General features: G+C 44.1%; 1 protein-coding gene across 7 annotated transcripts in view; it reads left to right on the top strand.

Annotated features, from left to right (window-relative positions):
* The window catches only part of PCBP3 (poly(rC) binding protein 3), a 91,942-nt gene that overhangs the window by 7,141 nt on the left and 67,025 nt on the right, over positions 1-17,776 (top strand). For all 7 annotated transcript variants that reach the window (XM_088662785.1, XM_088662836.1, XM_088662749.1 and 4 more), the window contains exon 2: positions 13,395-13,437. The gene's annotated coding sequence lies outside the window, so the exon portion shown is untranslated. The remainder of the gene's footprint in view (positions 1-13,394; positions 13,438-17,776) is intronic.

Genomic DNA, 17,776 nt, shown 5'->3' with positions numbered 1-17,776 from the left:
TCCTCACACACTGCTTATCAGAAGCCATATGTTGGGAGATGGCGATTTGTCTATGGAATGAAATCTGTGATGTGCATTTTAATTTCTTCCCTCTGTGCTGAATACTAATTCCCATGATGTCACACAAATGACATTGAGCGGTGTCTGTGCCAAGCTGCAGTTGCCTTTCGCAGCTCCACCACAGCTGCACTCCCTCCTCCCCTGGAGGAATGACCTATATTTGGTGCTTTGAATTTTTGTCCTCTTCTGGGGCCAACTGCAGCCTGAGCAGAAGGAAGAATTGCGGGAAAGTGGCATTTCCTTCTCCTTTCAATGGAGAGCTTGGAGAAATGACCCACTGCATACAATCCTGGCTTGCTTTGGTGTTGCAACATGTGCCCCGCTGTTACCCATTCCAAAATAACAGATGCCTTGACGGGAAGATCTACAGGAGCGGCTTCTCATGTTTGTGTTTAATGCTACAGCAGATCTTGCATGGGGAGCCTACCATTCGCCCGCTGGGTACTTTCTTTTGTGCCGACGGTGTGTGACATGATGAATTTCAGAAATGGACATGCTCAGATTATAAATGAGCTTAAAGCCAATTCAAGTCACATGGCAACTGAGCAGTCAGTTCTAGATTCTCACCTCTTGACCACCCCGTTGGTTTTTACTGCAAGCCTGGTAAACTGAGCTCTGGATTTCAAGGGCTTTATCAAGGCTGTAGTATCAAGGACCCCATGGGTGAATCCTGACCCACTAGGCCCTAGATCGTCCTAGCCGCCGTGCTTGCTCTGCCATCTAAGCAAGTGCGCTCTTGGATGGCGACATTGACTCCGTGGCTGCTGCCTTTCCCTGTTGGGTTCTTTGGATCTTGGGCCCAGCCTGGCTTTGACTGAAAATCTGCTTCTGGCTCATTTTGACTGATAACCCTCTCTCCTGGGTCCTGCACCTGTAACATGGAGCTAGTTATGCTAGAGGTTAATTTTTTACAATGGAGTGCAGGTCTGGGGAACTGTTGGCCTTCCAGATGTTGTTAGACTCAACAATGCCACCAGCTCCAGCCAGCAACATCTGGAGGGCAAAAGGTTCCTCAGCCCTGGCACAGCAAGTTGAATCACTCCCAGGCACAAGAGTTCACCAATAAACAAAAGCAGGACTAGCTAAAGAGCAGGCCCAGATGTTTCTAAAGGCTGTCAGCACATCCTTCGCAAAGTTCAAAAAAATGTTCAGACCTGACAAGCTGCAAGGGGGAGATTCTCTCCCTCTCCCTCTCCCTCTCCCTCTCCCTCTCCCTCTCCCTCTCCCTCTCTCTCCCTCTAAATGATCTCCTGTATCTTTAACAGGCACAGAAAATCAGTAGGTGCAGCCTTGCCCATCAATGTATTGTCAGAGGCACAGCTTTCTAGACATGGGCTCCATGCGAAATTCCAGTCCCTGTCCAAGCACCTTTTTTTCCCCCTTGCTGATTTCCCCAGGAAAACCTGCTCTTTAATGCTGAATTGGAGCAAATGGGAATCCAGGTTTTCTTCAGAACTGTTTTCAGCAATGAAGAATGGGTTTTTGCAGGAAAGCACCAGGGCAAAAACCAAACCAAACAAAAACCCACCGACACTTGGACATGGAGCTGTAAAGCCTAAACCAGTGGCCAGCAAACTTTTTCAGCAGGGGGCTGGTCTACTGTCCCTCAGACCTTGTGGGGGGCCGGACTATATTTTGAAGGGAAAAAATGAACAAATTCCTTTGCCCCACAAATATGCATTTTAAATAAAAGCACACATTCTACTCATGTAAAAACATGCTGATTCCCGGACCGTCTGCGGGCCGGATTGAGAAAGCAATTGGGCCGGATCCAGCCCCTGGGCCTTAGTTTGCCTGCCCATGGCCTAAACCTGTGCCTAGAAATGCAGCATGAAAGGAAATCTGGATGAGCCCTCAGAGTGAATTTTCGAAGATGTAGCCCTACATATAAGTGGAGCTTAGACCAGTAAGTTAGATAACAAACTTGTTCATTTATATATTTGGGTGTTTTCCCTGTGAATCTGTTTCATGGAAATGGCATATTATTTATTTTATTTCATAAAACGTATACACCGCTTGATTCTAAAAACCTCATAGCGGTTTACAAAGATAAAGCTGTAAAATCCCTAACCTACTGTAATTTAAAGCATACCAAAGTTACAATACTAAAACAGATTAAAGATATTTCAACTTTCTAAGCATCTGGGTAGGCTTCTCTAAACAGGAGTGTTTTTGGCAGGCACCAGAAACCATAGCTGCCAAGTTTTCCCTTTTCTCATGAGGAAGCCTATTCAGCATAAGGGAATTTCCCTTTAAAAAAGGGAGAACTTGGCAGCTATGACCAGAAATAGGTACAGTGTACCCTGTTTCTCATATTTTAAGACATACCCATAAAATAAGCCATAGCAGGATTTTTAAGCATTCAAGGAATATAAGCCATACCCCGAAAATAAGACATAGTGATAGGCGCAGCAGCAATGCCAGCCGCAGCAGGAGGAGGAGGAAAAAAATAAGACATCCCTTGAAAATAAGCCATAGTGTGTTTTTTTGAGGAAAAAATAAATATAAGACATGTCTTATAATATGAGAAACACGGTAGCTGCCTGCTTGATCTCAGTAGGCAGGGAGTTCCAAAGTGCAGATGCTGCCACACTAAATGCCATTTCCCTCATTAAACTCACTGAACCCTAAAGCTATTATTTGCCTCACCAAAGAAATCTTACAGATTCGGAATTTCATCATTAGGTAAATTGCAACCTGGGGTGAATTCAATAAGGAAAATGAGAATGAGTTAAAACACTCCTTCCCCTGCTTCATGGTCCTGATTCAAATCACATTTCTACTAATGTTTTTTTCAACAACAACAACAACAACTGAGACCCCCTCTGCTGGGTCTCCTGTGACACAGTTTGGTCCTCAGGAAGATTGTGAACCAGCAATCTTCTTAATTTCCATGTGGAGGGATCTAGAGGGAGAACTGAGGCAGGATTGTTGTTGTTGTTTAGTCGTTTAGTCGTGTCCGACTCTTCGTGACCCCATGGACCATGGGGTCAGGAATAATCATCAGCATAAAAAAATAATTAATTTAACACACATACTATTAGATACCAAAAGTTGTCAGCTTGGAAATCTTTTAACTTTAGCTCATTTTGCCAAGCGGACAGTGTCTCCGTTTATTAGGTTCCCTGCCAGGGGGGATGTCAGATCCGCTCATGTAGGCACGGAGCTTTTCTCAGCTCATTTCTGCAGAGACTGTGATGACTTCAGCTCCCTCATTTCCTATTATGTCTTCTTTGCTTTTCAGTATGAGAGCACCCTTTCTTTGTGCCTTCCCGTAGGTATGTCTACATAAAAGGGGTATTTTGTTTTTGTTTTTTGCTTGCTGTGTATAGAGATTTACTTAGTTCTCCAAGAATGCTTTTTTTAAAAAAAGGAAACAACAAATAATATGAATTCATGACGTGAGCGCACAGCAGTTGAATTGGTTTTCCTTGCCTCAGCTGTGCCTAGGAGGGGATGTGACATTATTGAAGTCTGGTCTTTGAGGCTGATGTGTTCTGATGGCTTGTTCACTGGGACATTAAAATCATTGCCCCTGTCTGTGTGAAATACACAGCAAGGAGAGGGATGGGAACACAGGTCAGAAAAGGATTGTTTGCCCTCCTTTTGTGGTATAGGGTGTCACACAGAGAGCCCGGCATGCTGCCTCTTCCAATGTCACCCCTTCTACTGAGCTAAAAGACTATGGCAAAATTGGACTACTTGTATTTGGGGATTCAGTGACAAGGATCCAAAGAGTTCCTTTAGGAACATCCAAGGGCTGGTGCAAGCCCAGTGGGATTTTGAGTCTTTTCCCTTCAACACCAGCCCCCCCTTGCTTTCACTGGCCAAAAGGCATAGCACTGGAGCTTAAGAAACAAAAGTTCAAAGCCTCATTGCACATAGAATTTCAATTGCTGGCCAGTATCTTCTTGATGCATAAATAGTGTTTCACAGCCAAGCTGAGACTAAAGAACACAGAATCAGAGCAGACCACAACACACACACACACACACACACACACACACACACACACAGTCAGACATCAAGATTGGTTGCAGGAATGATCAATACATTTGTACTGCTCATAACCTGATGTGCAAAATTGAAAGCTGAACAACCTCACTGTCCTGAACCCCGGCATACCCAGAGGTGAATCCTGATGGTGCTCACAGCCCCAAGAGCAACACTAGAGAGGAGGCAGGCCGTCCAAAGGGTCAAATATCGGTCCAGGTCCAATACAATGAGCAAGGTCCAAAGTCAACCCACACAGTCAGGTTCTGCCCTCTGCAGAAGATCCAGGGTTGGAACCCCTGGGGTCAGCCCCAAAGTCACAGTCCGGTGGGGTCCCCAAAGCAGCCAAGTTGTGCTCCAGCAGCGGAGAAAGTTGAGCAGACACAGTGCCTCCGCCTTGTTTCTCTTTTTCTTCCACCCAATCTTATTTGACATATCCGAGTTTGTGCCAGCTGTGCAGCTATGACCCTCACCTGCCCTGAGCCTCATCCAGCTAAGTGACCACAAACCTTATCCCAGAGCTAATGAGCCCTGTGATCTCCACCTGGTTCCCTAGTGAGCTGGGCTGCGTTTCCTTGCCTGCCTCAGTCTCCTGGAGTGCACTTCTTGCTGTTCCCAGCTCCTCAGAGGTTGCCGTGTCCCTGGAGATGGGGGCACCTCCGGTTCTAGTGATGTGTCCCCCTCCCCAGGCTCCCCTGGCCCCTGCAGCAGCCTCTCATGCCCTGTGAGTGCCTCCTAAGTCCCCAACCTCCCCTTCCTTCTCTTCAGCTTATCCGGATGTGTACCAATCACAGCTACACCCCTTACTAGGATCCTCTCCCTTTCCTTGGTGTCCTTTCTTTGGTGTCCTGTCAGTGCCTGGAGTTCAGCGACTGAGGAGGGAGCACAAGGTGAGCTGAGCTTGGGGGACACTGTAGGTTTTGCGGATTTGTCTTTTGGGGTGTGTGTGATAAAGTTTGTGTGCTTATCTGTTTCCTTATTTGATTGTGTGCTTGTGTGTGTTTGTTTCTGGCCGGTGACCTTGCAGGTGACCTTGGAAGTGTGCTCTCCCTGAGCACATGGTCTGAGGGGGCGGGGCTTCTGTGGAGTCAGGTGACTAGCTGTGGGCGGAGCTAGTCAGTGCCTGGAGTTCAGCGAGTGAACTGTGGCGCACACAGTTTGACCCATCTTTTAGATTTACGGGAGCTAGTCTTAAATGTTTATTGTGGAGACCTAGGTGGCTTCTTCTTCTTCTTCTTCTTCTTCTTCTTCTTCTTCTTCTTCTTCTTCTTCTTCTTCTTCTTCTTCTTCTTCTCCCTCGACTTCAAGCTTTTCAAGATGGAGGGTAAGGGAACAACTGCAGTCACCTGCAATTCCTGCGCAATGTATTCCGTTCTGGTCAGACCTCACCTGGAGTACTGTGTCCAGTTCTGGGCACCACAGTTCAAGAAGGATACTGACAAGCTGGAACGTGTCCAGAGGAGGGCAACCAAAATGGTCAAAGGCCTGGAAACAATGCCTTATGAGGAATGGCTTAGGGAGCTGGGTATGTTTAGCCTGGAGAAGAGAAGGTTAAGGGGTGATATGATAGCCATGTTGAAATATATAAAAGGATGTCATATAGACGATGGTGAAAGGTTGTTTTCTGCTGCTCCAGAGAAGCGGACACGGAGCAATGGATTCAAGCTACAAGAAAGAAGATTCCACCTAAACATTAGGAAGAACTTCCTGACAGTAAGAGCTGTTCGGCAGTGGAATTTGCTGCCAAGGAGTGTGGTGGAGTCTCCTTCTTTGGAGGTCTTTAAGCGGAGGCTTGACAGGCATATGTCAGGAATGCTTTGATGGTGTTTCCTGCTGGCAGGGGGTTGGACTGGATGGCCCTTGTGGTCTCTTCTAACTCTATGAGTCTATGATTCTATGATTCATGACACTCATTTTTTTAAAAAAATTATATTTTATTGATTTTATAGTATAAAAAAGAAAATAGAAAAAAGACAGACATACAAAAGAACTACTACATAACATATTTACCACTGACTTCCGCCCACCCTCCCAGAGCCCTCTCCTCCCACCAGAGGGACCCCCGAAAGGCAGGCAGCCGGCAGTGTTTCCTTTTGTGGTTGAATTTCTCCCCCACCTCTCCCTCCCCTCCCCAGAACCCCCCCCCTGCCACCGAGAGGCTCTAAGAGAGGGAACGAAGGGGGGGGCATCCGTCCAACCAATTTCCAAACAGAAAAAGAGAAAAAAAGAAAAGAAAAGAAAAAGAAAAAACCAAAAGAAAAAATGGAGGGGGGGGGCAAAAAGGAAAAGATCCCCCTAGAAAAAAAAGGAAAAAAAAGAAAAAATAAAACTAAAAACTAAAAGGGAATAAAAAGAAAAAAGAAAAGAAAAAGGACCTCCCCAAACCTCCCCCCTATCCCGACTTCCATTTTCAATTCTTATTTAGCAGTATTCTTAATCCCATTCTATTACTACAGAAAAAAAGAAAAATTACCTTATATTATAAAAGCTATCCCAATTTTTAAATCCTCTTAATCAAACTAAATTTATATTTCCGAATCTTTTCATAGTCAAATCTACTCATTACCTTTTTTTTTGACCAGCCTAGCTTCCCCCCCCCTCCAAAGAACCTCTTTATTATTCTTACTTTCACAAATTTTTAAATATCGTTATCGTCCCCTCCCCACCCCGGTCACGGCCTTTCCCTTCCAGTCCAGCAAGTTCCAAAATCGTCAGTCCAGTTATCAGTCCTTTTTGTCTGTCCTGAATAGTTAAATATTCAATCTTCCTTCAACCCACCCCCTTCCTAACCTGATTCAAAATCCAAACTCCTCTGTCTCCCCCTCCCCAGTCTCCTTTTCTTCTTTGCCGTCCATTTTTCTCATGGGTGTTCTGTCTCTCCTGTGACTCTTGCATTGTTGACTCCTGTGATCCATCTTTATTCTTTTGCTTTTCCTTTTTCTCGTCGCTCAGATCATACAGCCATTCCCCATCCTGTACCCTTTTTCCAGTTAAGACCTTTTCCTGTAATTCTTGTGTTCTTTCTTTAAATAAATCCTCTTTTTGCAAATCTTGCTTCTTTTCATTTCGTAAATCCCGTTCTCTGAGCTCCTGTAAGTCTTGGTTTATTTCCAACAGTTGTTGCTGAGTCTTGTACATCTCTATTCTGAGTTCCCATAAGAGTCTTATCACTTTGTCCTTGAACGCTGATGTATGTTCTTTCGTTGCCATTTTTCCAGCTTACTGTGGGTGGAGTGAGGCTTGAGAGCCAGGAGATGGTTACAAAAGACATATATTGTCACAAATCCAAACTGGAAACTGTATATAATCCGCAATATGTAACTTCAACTTTAAAATTATTTCAAACAGTCAGTCAATGAGTTTTTAAGTATCAAATCCTTGTTAACATCCATCTTCGCAAACAGCTTACTGTCCTCTCCGGGCTGCCGATTTCGGGGTGGAGAGAGGCTCTCCCTTTCTTGAAATGCAGGGAATATTAGCCTTGAAATAACTCTCCCCCCTGTACCCTGCCTCCGGAGGTAATTCTTTAAAATAGTCTCTGAAGGAGTTCAGATAATATACTGCTTTTCGTCGGCACTGGTCTCCCTTTTTATTACACTGCTTCTTAAATCAATCAGTGGGAGAAGGTGGCTTCCGTTTTTTCCCTTACTCCCGTTTGCCAAATTGTAGTCCAATATCGTGGTATAATATTTTCAAGCTTTACTCACGGGTTCCAATTTTTCCGAATCAGCGAATTTGGAAGAATCTGCCGCTCACCACCACCGGACTCGAAGCTTCACTTCGCTGAGGTAACGCTGTTCTCCAAAATGGCCCCCGCGACTACAACCCTTTCACTCCGGGGCTCTTATTAGAGCTCACCAGAGGATCGGGGAATCGGTAAAAAATGGGGCACCGCTGGAGCTTTGTTTCCAGAACTCTCTATCTGGAACTCTTTTGGGGCGCTGCGGCGCTTCCGCAGCCTTCCCCCCCCCCCCCCTCAGCAAAGCCGGGCTGTCTCAGCGCTCGAGACAAACCCTGCCGGCCAGATCGGGCGACAAACCGGAAGTCCTGATTCATGACACTCAATTTCACCGTTGATCTATTGTTTTTGAAGTGGAACTTGGATCCCACAGCTGGCAGAATCAAATTCAGAGGGAATTTCCAAGTACTGTATCTGGAATTACTTGTGTTGCTAATTCCCATTATCTATACACAAAGGTTCTGTTCACTTAAGACATATATTGTGTGCTGCAGATATATACTGCAGGGTCCCCAAACTAAAGCCCGGGGGCCGGATGTGGCCCAATTGTCTTCTAATTCCGGCCCGCGGACGGTCCGGGAATCAGCATGTTTTTACATGAGTAGAATGTGTCCTTTTATTTAAAATGCATCCCTGGGTTATTTGTGGGGCATAGGAATTCATTCTCCCCCCCCCTTCAAAATATAGTCCGGCCCCCACACGGTCTGAGGGACAGTGGACCGGCCCTCTGCTGAAAAGTTTGCTGACCCCTGTACTGTCTCAGTTTGGGTACCAAATATATCATGTGGAGTGGGCAGTACTGTCAAAGATACATACAGAGAGATTACAAAACTAGCACATGCTGCCACTATTGGTTCCTCCAGAGCAGAAGGTCCGTATCACAATGAAAGATGGCTATCTTTTTTTTACTCTTCGTGCATAGCATGCCAGTCCCAAGACAACAGTCGTAAAAAGGGTTTTTCAGTAATTAGCATCAGCCAAGGCCTCCATCAAATTCTGCCTTGGTAGGAGTGCCAAGGTTTGAAATGCTCTTCTGCTGTGTTTTGTTAACTGGCAGTTTCCCTCCTTCTTTCTTTCAGAATTCTGAAAATAATTCTGTAGCATCTTATCCTATGGCAGTCAGCACTTCTCTTAAATTTTCCAGTTTATCTCTATAAGAAGATAAGATAATTTTAATCCTCGACATTTTGTCTCCTTGTCTTGTGAAGGGCAGAGTATCTTCATTTTGCCAGGGACTGAAGCTGAGTTAGCTCAAGGCAACCTATTATCCAAATAACTGACAACCACATATATGGAGCCAGATCAATGGTCTACTGCTTGAACCACAGTATCTCTGACCTAGTTAATTTCTCCAAAAGATGAGGTTTTTATGCAGCAAAGTATCAGTGACAAATGTCTGCCCGTCTTTCATTGAATAAGGGAGCTGGAGGGGTTAGAGGGCCATTAAGTCCAGCCCTTGCCCCAAGGTAGCTTCTTCCATACATCAGTCTCCTAAAGCTCTCATTCAAGTATCCAGGCAGGCCAGGAACAACAGCAAAGTAAGTGTGCCATACCAGGAAAGACAAGGAAATGAGGCCCATATGCAAGATACAGTCAGTTGGGAATTCACAGAATGCAGGCAAATGCTGCACTTTTACATCCAGTGAGAAATAAATAAATAGATATAGCTGTGGTTCCTGCAGGGTTTTATTTTGTACAACCAACAAAATCAGAGAGATCTTGTATCTGAGTGAAGATTTAGAGTTGTTCAAGAAGGGGGAAAATCACAATGTGCTCCCGGAGATTTAATGTATATAAAGTGACAGAATGTTCATAAAGCCCACTTTCTGATTTTGGCAGGAGGCGGCATTGAATTATCTACACGAGAGAGATAAACAATGAGCTGTGTTAGTTTAATATCTCCAGTATGAAAAGTCAATGGACTCAGTGAAGTCGAACCTGAATGAAATCAAATTTGCTAATAAATTCTAGTTCAGCAATTTTAGAGTTCTTTTTCCTCTTCCTCAAAGTTAGGAGCAAAGTGACCAGGGACATGGAAAGTTTCTCTTACAGCAAACCTTCTCTGAATGCTGCTGCTTTTGTTATATATAGATTCTCTGTTCATATATTTTCTGTCCATACATATTTCTGACAAAATATTAATAGCAGCAGTGTAGTCATAGTGATGAAGAAAGAGGAATCACAGGATTTGCCCCCAAATGGTCTGATCTCATCTTTTCTTTTATTGCCTAGCAAGATCTGATTGTTTGCTTTGGCCAGTAACTCACACACAGTAACGCTTTGTTCTTTTCATCCGTAAAACTAGGCAAACTGCAAAAAGACACAGTGATATTTTCAGTCCACCATGCACTGCACACCTGACTTTCTTTCAGATTGTATTTTAGATGAATTCCACTGTGATGTGCCATTGTGGCTGTGCTTTTGGCCCTAGATTCCCATAGGCCATATCACTGACTTCTGATTCTCCCACCTTGGTATTATTGTTTGAAGCAGGTCTGTAACAATCTATCAGTAGCAAATATCTGAAAAGATGACACAAACAAAATGTGCTAAATTTAAAAGTTCTATGGCCTTTCACGGCGTGGAATATTTTTGTATTCCTTTTGCATCAGGTTCTAGCATAATCAGATACAGCATTATTTCTCAGCAATTATAATATTGCAGACCCACTTGCAGTGACCCCCACCCCACCCCAGGGAACAGAGGCCTAGACAATGATAGGTGGGACAAAGTGCACAATACAGCGTTCTGGGATTTAAAATTGGCCACACCTTTTATTGATTACAGTTGTAGGTAAGCTTTATCTCAAGCACTGGGTGTCTATTCATGTTCAGCCTCCAGATGGAGGGCTGGCACTTCAGCAGGGTTGTGCCTGGGACTAGGAGACCTCCTCAAGATGCAGTTCCATCTAGATGGTCCCCCGAGGCTACAGCCCATCTGCCCCCCCCCACTCTGCTTGGTTTCTGGACAGAGACTCCCTACTAGAGCCCTCTAACAGGGTACCCTGCAATCGCCCCTGTTCAGGATAGGGGCAATGCACCACTTTACCCCGATCCAATATTAGACTAAGCCAGGATTCCACCCAATGGAATCCCTTATCTGGCCAAACATGGGACTGTTTCCAGTGGCAGAGGAAGGGGGGTGCCGCGGGGTCGATCCGCCCCAGATTTCATCCCTGAGGGGGGGGGTGACATTCAGCGCGCTGCCCGCCCGTGACTCCCAAGCCTACCCCGAGCTGTTGGTGGCATTCCCCCCTTCCCTCTTCATTTTGACAGCTTGGGGGAGGCTTGGGAGTCGCAGGCGGGCAGTGCGCCAAATGTCTGCCATCGGTGGCTCGCTCCGCCCCCAGCTGCAGGGCATGCCACTCCGTGCATCAATCAAGCGCCTATCCCAAGCCCGGGAGGGCACCTTCTGCCCCCCTCGGGAGCGCACCTGCCCTGGACAGCATGGGCATACGCTCCACCGCTGACTGTTGCTTATGAGGAAGGCAAACAGCAACCATTAATGAACCATCACAAGGTATATTATGCAGTGCAGGGAAGAAAAGATTAGCATGCAAAATAAGCACAGCATAAAGGAAAGGATGGAGAATTGTTCTTCTGTTGACTGCCATCCCAAACTCAGGTGCAGCTGGCCTGTATAGCTGGGCCCTCTGGCCACTGATTGGCTGATTCAAAACTTGGGGATGGTGGCCATCCTGCCCTCCTTTGTGGCCGACCAGGGGAATTCCCCAGCCGCTGGCTGCACAATGAAGAAACCTTTTGGAGGGGCCCCTGTGGAGTTGAGGGCTGACGTGACGAGCCACAACTGATGCCCAACTGGGTAAGCAGCCATTACAGTTCTCCCCAGTTGCTCAAGGTATTTCTAGATGTGGTGCATGAAGCATAATTGGGGCTTTTTTTTCAGCCAGAACTTGCTGGAACTCAGTTCCAGCATCCCTTAGGTGGGTGCCATAGCCTTTCTTTTTCTTTAATTTTGTCCTTTATTTTCTATTTCAGCATTACAAATCATACAAACACAAAAAAGAAAAGAAAAAGAGGGGGGGGAGAAGAAGAAAAAATAAAATAAAAATAAAAAACTTTTTAAAAAATATTAATCAATAAATTTAAATCATACAAATCATACAAAATTCAAAATTCAAAAATAATATAAAGAAAAACCATATAGGCAAAATGCATATACAGCGGTACCTCTACTTACGAATTTAATGCGTTCCGAACACACATTTGTAAGTCGAAAAAATTTGTAAGTCGAATCCCATAGGAATGCATTGGGAGAAAAAATTCGTAAGTCGAAGCAACCCTATCTAAAAATTCGTAAGTAGTAAAAATCCTATCTAAACCGCATCCAAGATGGCGGACGGAGCTCCATTTGTAAGTAGAAAAATTTGTAAGTAGAGTTATTTGTAAGTAGAGGTACCACTGTATAAGATAAATTATATAAATCACACAAAACATATAAATGATAGCAAAAGAAATAACACTAAACAAAGCAAAGCAAAACAAAACATAATAATCACATTCCCCCCCCCCTTCTTACCATATTTTCAATATAGGTGGGTGCCATAGCCTTTCTAAGAGAACAAGAGAGGTGTTCAGGGTGAGGCATTTTTTTAAAGTGAGCTCAATAGCGCCCCCTAATGGAAACAGTGGTGCTTGTTCTTTGAACCCTGGTTAATTATCCAGAGTGAAGGGGGATATAAGCAATCAATTGATAACCAGTTAATGTCTTAATTTGACCCTTCTGCTTAATATGAACTTGAAGGTGAGCCAATAGTTAATTGTATTGATTTAGGAATTAGATTTGTTTCTGTGGTATTGTGGCCTAGGGAAACAAAGATCCCGAACATTTGTTCTCTTTCCCCCCATTGTTTGCTGCTTCCTCTTCACGCCCTTCTGAAATAATTAGTCAGAAAACAATATCCCTCCCAATGTGGAACATGCATCAACCTTGCTGGGGGCAAAGAGGAAATTCATGTGGAGGAGGACATCTCTGACGTTTTCTGTGGCTAGTGAGATTCATCCTGCCTCAGCCTGCGTGGCAATTAAATGACATGAACCGTATGCCATATGATGTTTTCAATATGCATTCCAAAAGGCAAGCCTATTGCTATTGATTACATATACGGGATGCTGCATGCTTTTATAGTCAGAAGGCCTCGGTGAATTGAAAGCATTCTAGCATCACAGTATGAGCCCTTCCTGATGTCCAAGAAGTCCGGCATTTTATTCTCAGGGTTGTGAAATTGCAAGCCGCAACCCAGCTCCAGCAAGATGGCATTTCACCGCCTTGTATGTATTATACAGGGTGGGAGGAGAAGGCGGCCTTTTGCCTACAGGTACTTGATTTTTAAAAGCTCCTCAGTGCAGGGAGTGTTTTACTGCCAGAGAGGAAGGGAGTGCAAGAACACATCCTCCCAAGAAGAAAACAAATGATGGGGAGAAACCCATGCTGGGTCTTAGTAACCACAGCATCATTTTATAAGTGCTCACAGATGCTCACTGTTACATGCACCCCACTTTTCTTTCTTCTTGAAACTGTCTGCATTTGGGCCTTCAACATTTCACCTTTAAGGACCTTACTTTTTTTTTTTTTTTTACAGAGTTTGAGTTCCACCAGATAACAGAGAAGTTGAAGTTGAAGCTGTGAGTACTATATCTCTCCTTTTTGAATGTTTGGCAATCTGCTGTAGGAAGGCATCATCCAGTCTTCAGTCTGGCTTGGCGATCTATAGCAGACACTCACAGTAAGGTCACGGTTGTTTCTCTCTCCTATAGTTTTTACCCATATACTGCTTTCGATGCTCCAGGTCGTGGATTTCTTCACAAGTGTACATATTCTTTACATAGAACACCCCTCCTGCTCTCTTCCTGTTTGGTTTATTCCTTTTGAGCAGGTTATAGGCCTACCCCTCAATTCCTACATTCCAGTTACAATTCGTATCCCACCAGATACCAGTTGTGACGTTTTGCTCCAGGGAAGGCGAAACCTGCCAATTCCTTCCTGGTCCTTTAACAGCAACCATTGTAAGACCGGAGCAGCACCCGCATACCTGTAAAGAAGAAGATAACCTGCACTAAAAGGCCTAAGCGAAAGGAGGGCAGGTAGGGCGGGAGAAGCTCTGGGGCCGACTGAGAACTCCCATGTAGGCTCCGCCCCCTTTGATGTTTCAAGAGCAGACCCGACCCTCACCTGGCCACGCCTCCCCAGTCGCAATTGGTTCTCTGAACTGAGGTTTGGCGGAAACCTCAAGGTTTGCGACTTGGGGAGGCGGTCCAGGAGTCATATTGGATCAGGGGTGCTGCACGCAAAGGGCGCCATCCATTTGATGTGAAGAGCGGTCATTGTATTCTTATCGATCAATAAACAGGAATCAGAGAGTAGAAGTAATTGGGCAGTTCTCACAATGGAGTGCTGGAAGCAGTCCCCCAAAGGATCAGTATTGAGGCCTGTACTTTTAAAGTTGCTTATAAATGATCTGCAGTTAACAGTAGGGTGTGTGTGTGTGTGTGTGTGCATCCCATGGCCGTGTGGTCCACCAATGTGTGAACAGGATGCTGAACCAGCCAGGCCAGGGCTCAGCAACCTTTTTCCAGCCATGGACCGGTCCACTGTCCCTCAGAGCATGTGGGGGGCCGGACTATATATTTTGGTGGGGGGGGGGTGAACGAATTCCTATGCCTCACAAATAACCAGAGATGCATTTTAAATAAAAGCGCACTCATGTAAAAACACACCGTGGATTGAGAAGGCGATTGGGCTGCATCCGGCCCCTGGGCCTTAGGTTGCCTACCCCTGAGCTAGGCCTTTGGTCTGATTTGGCCGGACACTGACGTTTATATGTACTACTATATCCAGAGAGAGCTCCATTCACATGCAAAAACATTTAGTGGGAAAGCTTTCTCAGAAACAGTTGTGGTCCGTTTTTGAAATGTATCAACAGGGTCTGTTCAGTAATTCAAAGCCTAATGCCACTATGTGCTTTACAGTGGTTTTCTATGAATTTCACTGTGGTTTTAATTTAAAGAGTACTTGTTTTGATCCTCTAATCTGTCTGGCCTGCCTGCTATTGAGGGAGGAGAGTACAATGATTTTGCCATCTTATATAATTACTTAGTTGATTACTTGGAGCTTGGTTTAGCCAAATGCCTTTCAATGAAGGACAACACAGATTCTGAGCTGGAAAGTACTGCCGTTTATCCTTTCAGGCTCCTGACTGTGTACAATTGATAATCCCGCATTGTTTCCAAGCCAAAGGTGGCAATGGAAAATCTCTATTGATTGCACAGTTGTTGTTTCTCTAGCATATGTGTTCTCACATCAGCAATTACTTTTAATATGTCATAGTATACTCAGTTGCAAGCCTGTTAAGAAAATTAACACTTAATTGTTTAGAAAGAAACATAATTTCCTGCTTGGCAGGGGGTTGGACTGGATGGCCCTTGTGGTCTCTTCCAACTCTATGATTCTATGATTCTAATTCAGTTTTCATATTGAAATTCAGGAATGTCACACTGAGTACAATGACCTCTTTTCAATTAATCTACAAGACTGAGAAGACCTTTTCCTTTCTGCTTAACCTCTGTCCTGTTATCATATTTTGATTTTCTTTTTCACCATGTGAGTTTGGGCACCTTTTCCTATTGGACAAGGAAAAGTATGTTGCATTGCAAGTTTCCCTATTTGCGCTTGCAGCCAGGACATCAAGGGTCAAACTCTGTTTTTTTTTAAAAAAAATTGTTATGGCTCCTAGTTGAACAAATAAAACCATCACTGCACTACTACTTAACCGTTATAGATAGAATAGAGTGGGAAGACCATTGTGGCTGAGCATAGGCAGGGAGAACAGACCTGTAGAAAGGGGGATGTATCGGACACAGCAAGAAGTGAACAGTCTCTCAGTACAAGGATTTCTGCTTGTGCAGTTGAACAATCTCTCTCTCTCTCCTTGCCCTGAGACTCCTGGAATTTATTCTAGGAGCCCCTTAACTCTCTCAAGCAGATCTGGAGAGGCCACAAATCCTCGCAGTGATGGGATGTGCTAGCTGATCACCATCCTAGGTTTCAAGCAGGAACAAGATAAAAACGCATTCTTGTTTCCAACCTTGCAAAATGTTTTGCTGTATCCTTTTGTTGCCTCGCTAAGGAATGGCATTCATCTAATAATTACATTCTTTACTACTCTGCCACAAAACAAAAGGGTCCCAAAGTGCGTTCCTGTCACTTGGATCTCTCAGGTTTAACTCGTCAATGTTATTGCAGTGGAGTAGCATCACCAAGGAGAGGCAATCTTGGTCATGTTGAAACCGAAGAACTAGCTGCAATGGCCAATGGCCCTGATCCCTCACTTGAGTGGGCTTGCTGCCCTCTGCTATCCAGACTCAAAGTGGGTTAAATAGCTGTGTGCAAAACTGCAGCTTCGGCTCATGAAGCATAACGAGTCCAGGAATCAATACAGATGAAAAGGTAGCTGCCATTGACAAGCAAACAAACAAAAAATGGTCACTGTGAACAGGACAGATATGTACATTGGCACAAAGTAAATAAAGGAATCCTTTTTATGTAGTGGGGACGACAGTGACCTGCAGAGTGGATGGTCTTTAGCATTGGTTTTCTTGGTGAGAAGCAGATTGTTTTCTAACATGCTACACTTGCAATCAGAAACACAGTAAAGTGGGGGCACATTACTATTTATATTATAGTATAGTAATAGTAGAATTATATCATATCTTCTGTATAAAGAATTTCCAACACATTGAAACAATGCAAAAACTGGCCAGTAACAGGACTCTCAGAGCAGGATACAATTTTAAAAGAAAGACAATAAAATAATAAAAAAATGCAGCAGAACCCACAAAAATCTAGCAAAGCTGTACAGTGCCAAGATAAGTTACGATAATAATTGTTTTTCCTGGTTCAGAAAATACATCAAGCTTACCTACCGGTATCAACAGTGTGACCAGAAATAATATATTCAGTTAATTGGTTTCAGTGCCTTGAAATCCTTTAGGAAGCATCTAAAAAGAAACTCCTAGAAAGAGTAACTTAGAAATTATAGTTAGAATGGTGTCCATTTTCAATCTGCATATATCATCTTTAAATTAGCAAGATAGATTTGCCGGAGTGGAAACAGTTAAATAACTAGGTCACTACACTAAGCTATATTGAGTAGTACACACCACCACTAGACAAGGCATGCGATTTAGTGAGAATTACACCGATGATGCACAATTCAGATGAATGTGCATATAATCATCAAAATTGTTTGTTACTTAAAATTAAACAAAAATAGGACCCCAAATGGTGAAGGAGTAATATTTGGCTAATTGCTGGATCCATCTCCCCAGTCAGAGGGAACTCCTGTCTGTTGAAGCCTTGTGGCCTGAGGGCAACGCATTGGCTCAGTGGCTTCTTTTTGTTTTTTTTAAAAAATGTCATCAGAATTATGCAAACATCACTGTTGGTTGCATCCCATTTCAAGGAAACCAAAGGATTTGGGAGAAAATAGGTCACATGCACTTCATCCCATGTCACATGATTTCCATCCAGAGGCCAATGAGGGTTTAGACCTCTATGCATTTGAACAAGATAACGCTGTCATTTTACCCATTCGCATTTTCCATCTTTTCTCAACGTGGAAAGAGTGACCATCTGTTTGAAACCCACAGCAAACTAAATCATTTCCAAAGCTGCTTTTTTAGAGGTAAGGAGATTTAAAATATTGTTTTGGTGGTGTGCAACAGCCATTCTAGAGACATCTCCTACCCCAGTGTGTGTTAGTGAGACGCATAAGGACAATGATAGATAGCAAGTGCCCTAAAGTATATCAGATCTGTATTTAAGGGGTGACGATCCTCAGCACGCTGACCTGGGAGGAAGCCCCACTGAACACAGTGGAACTTAATTCTGAGTAAATCTGCATAGGATTCCTTTGCTGTGACGTCTCAAGAACGGTCTTGACAGGAAATCTAAAAGGAGCAGAAT

Source organism: Zootoca vivipara, chromosome 1, assembly GCF_965207765.1.
Source record: "Zootoca vivipara chromosome 1, rZooViv2.hap1.1, whole genome shotgun sequence".
NCBI classification, from domain to species: Eukaryota; Metazoa; Chordata; class Lepidosauria; order Squamata; family Lacertidae; genus Zootoca; species Zootoca vivipara.
Note: the sequence above shows the minus strand (reverse complement) of the source record. Positions and strands in the feature narration are given on the sequence as shown.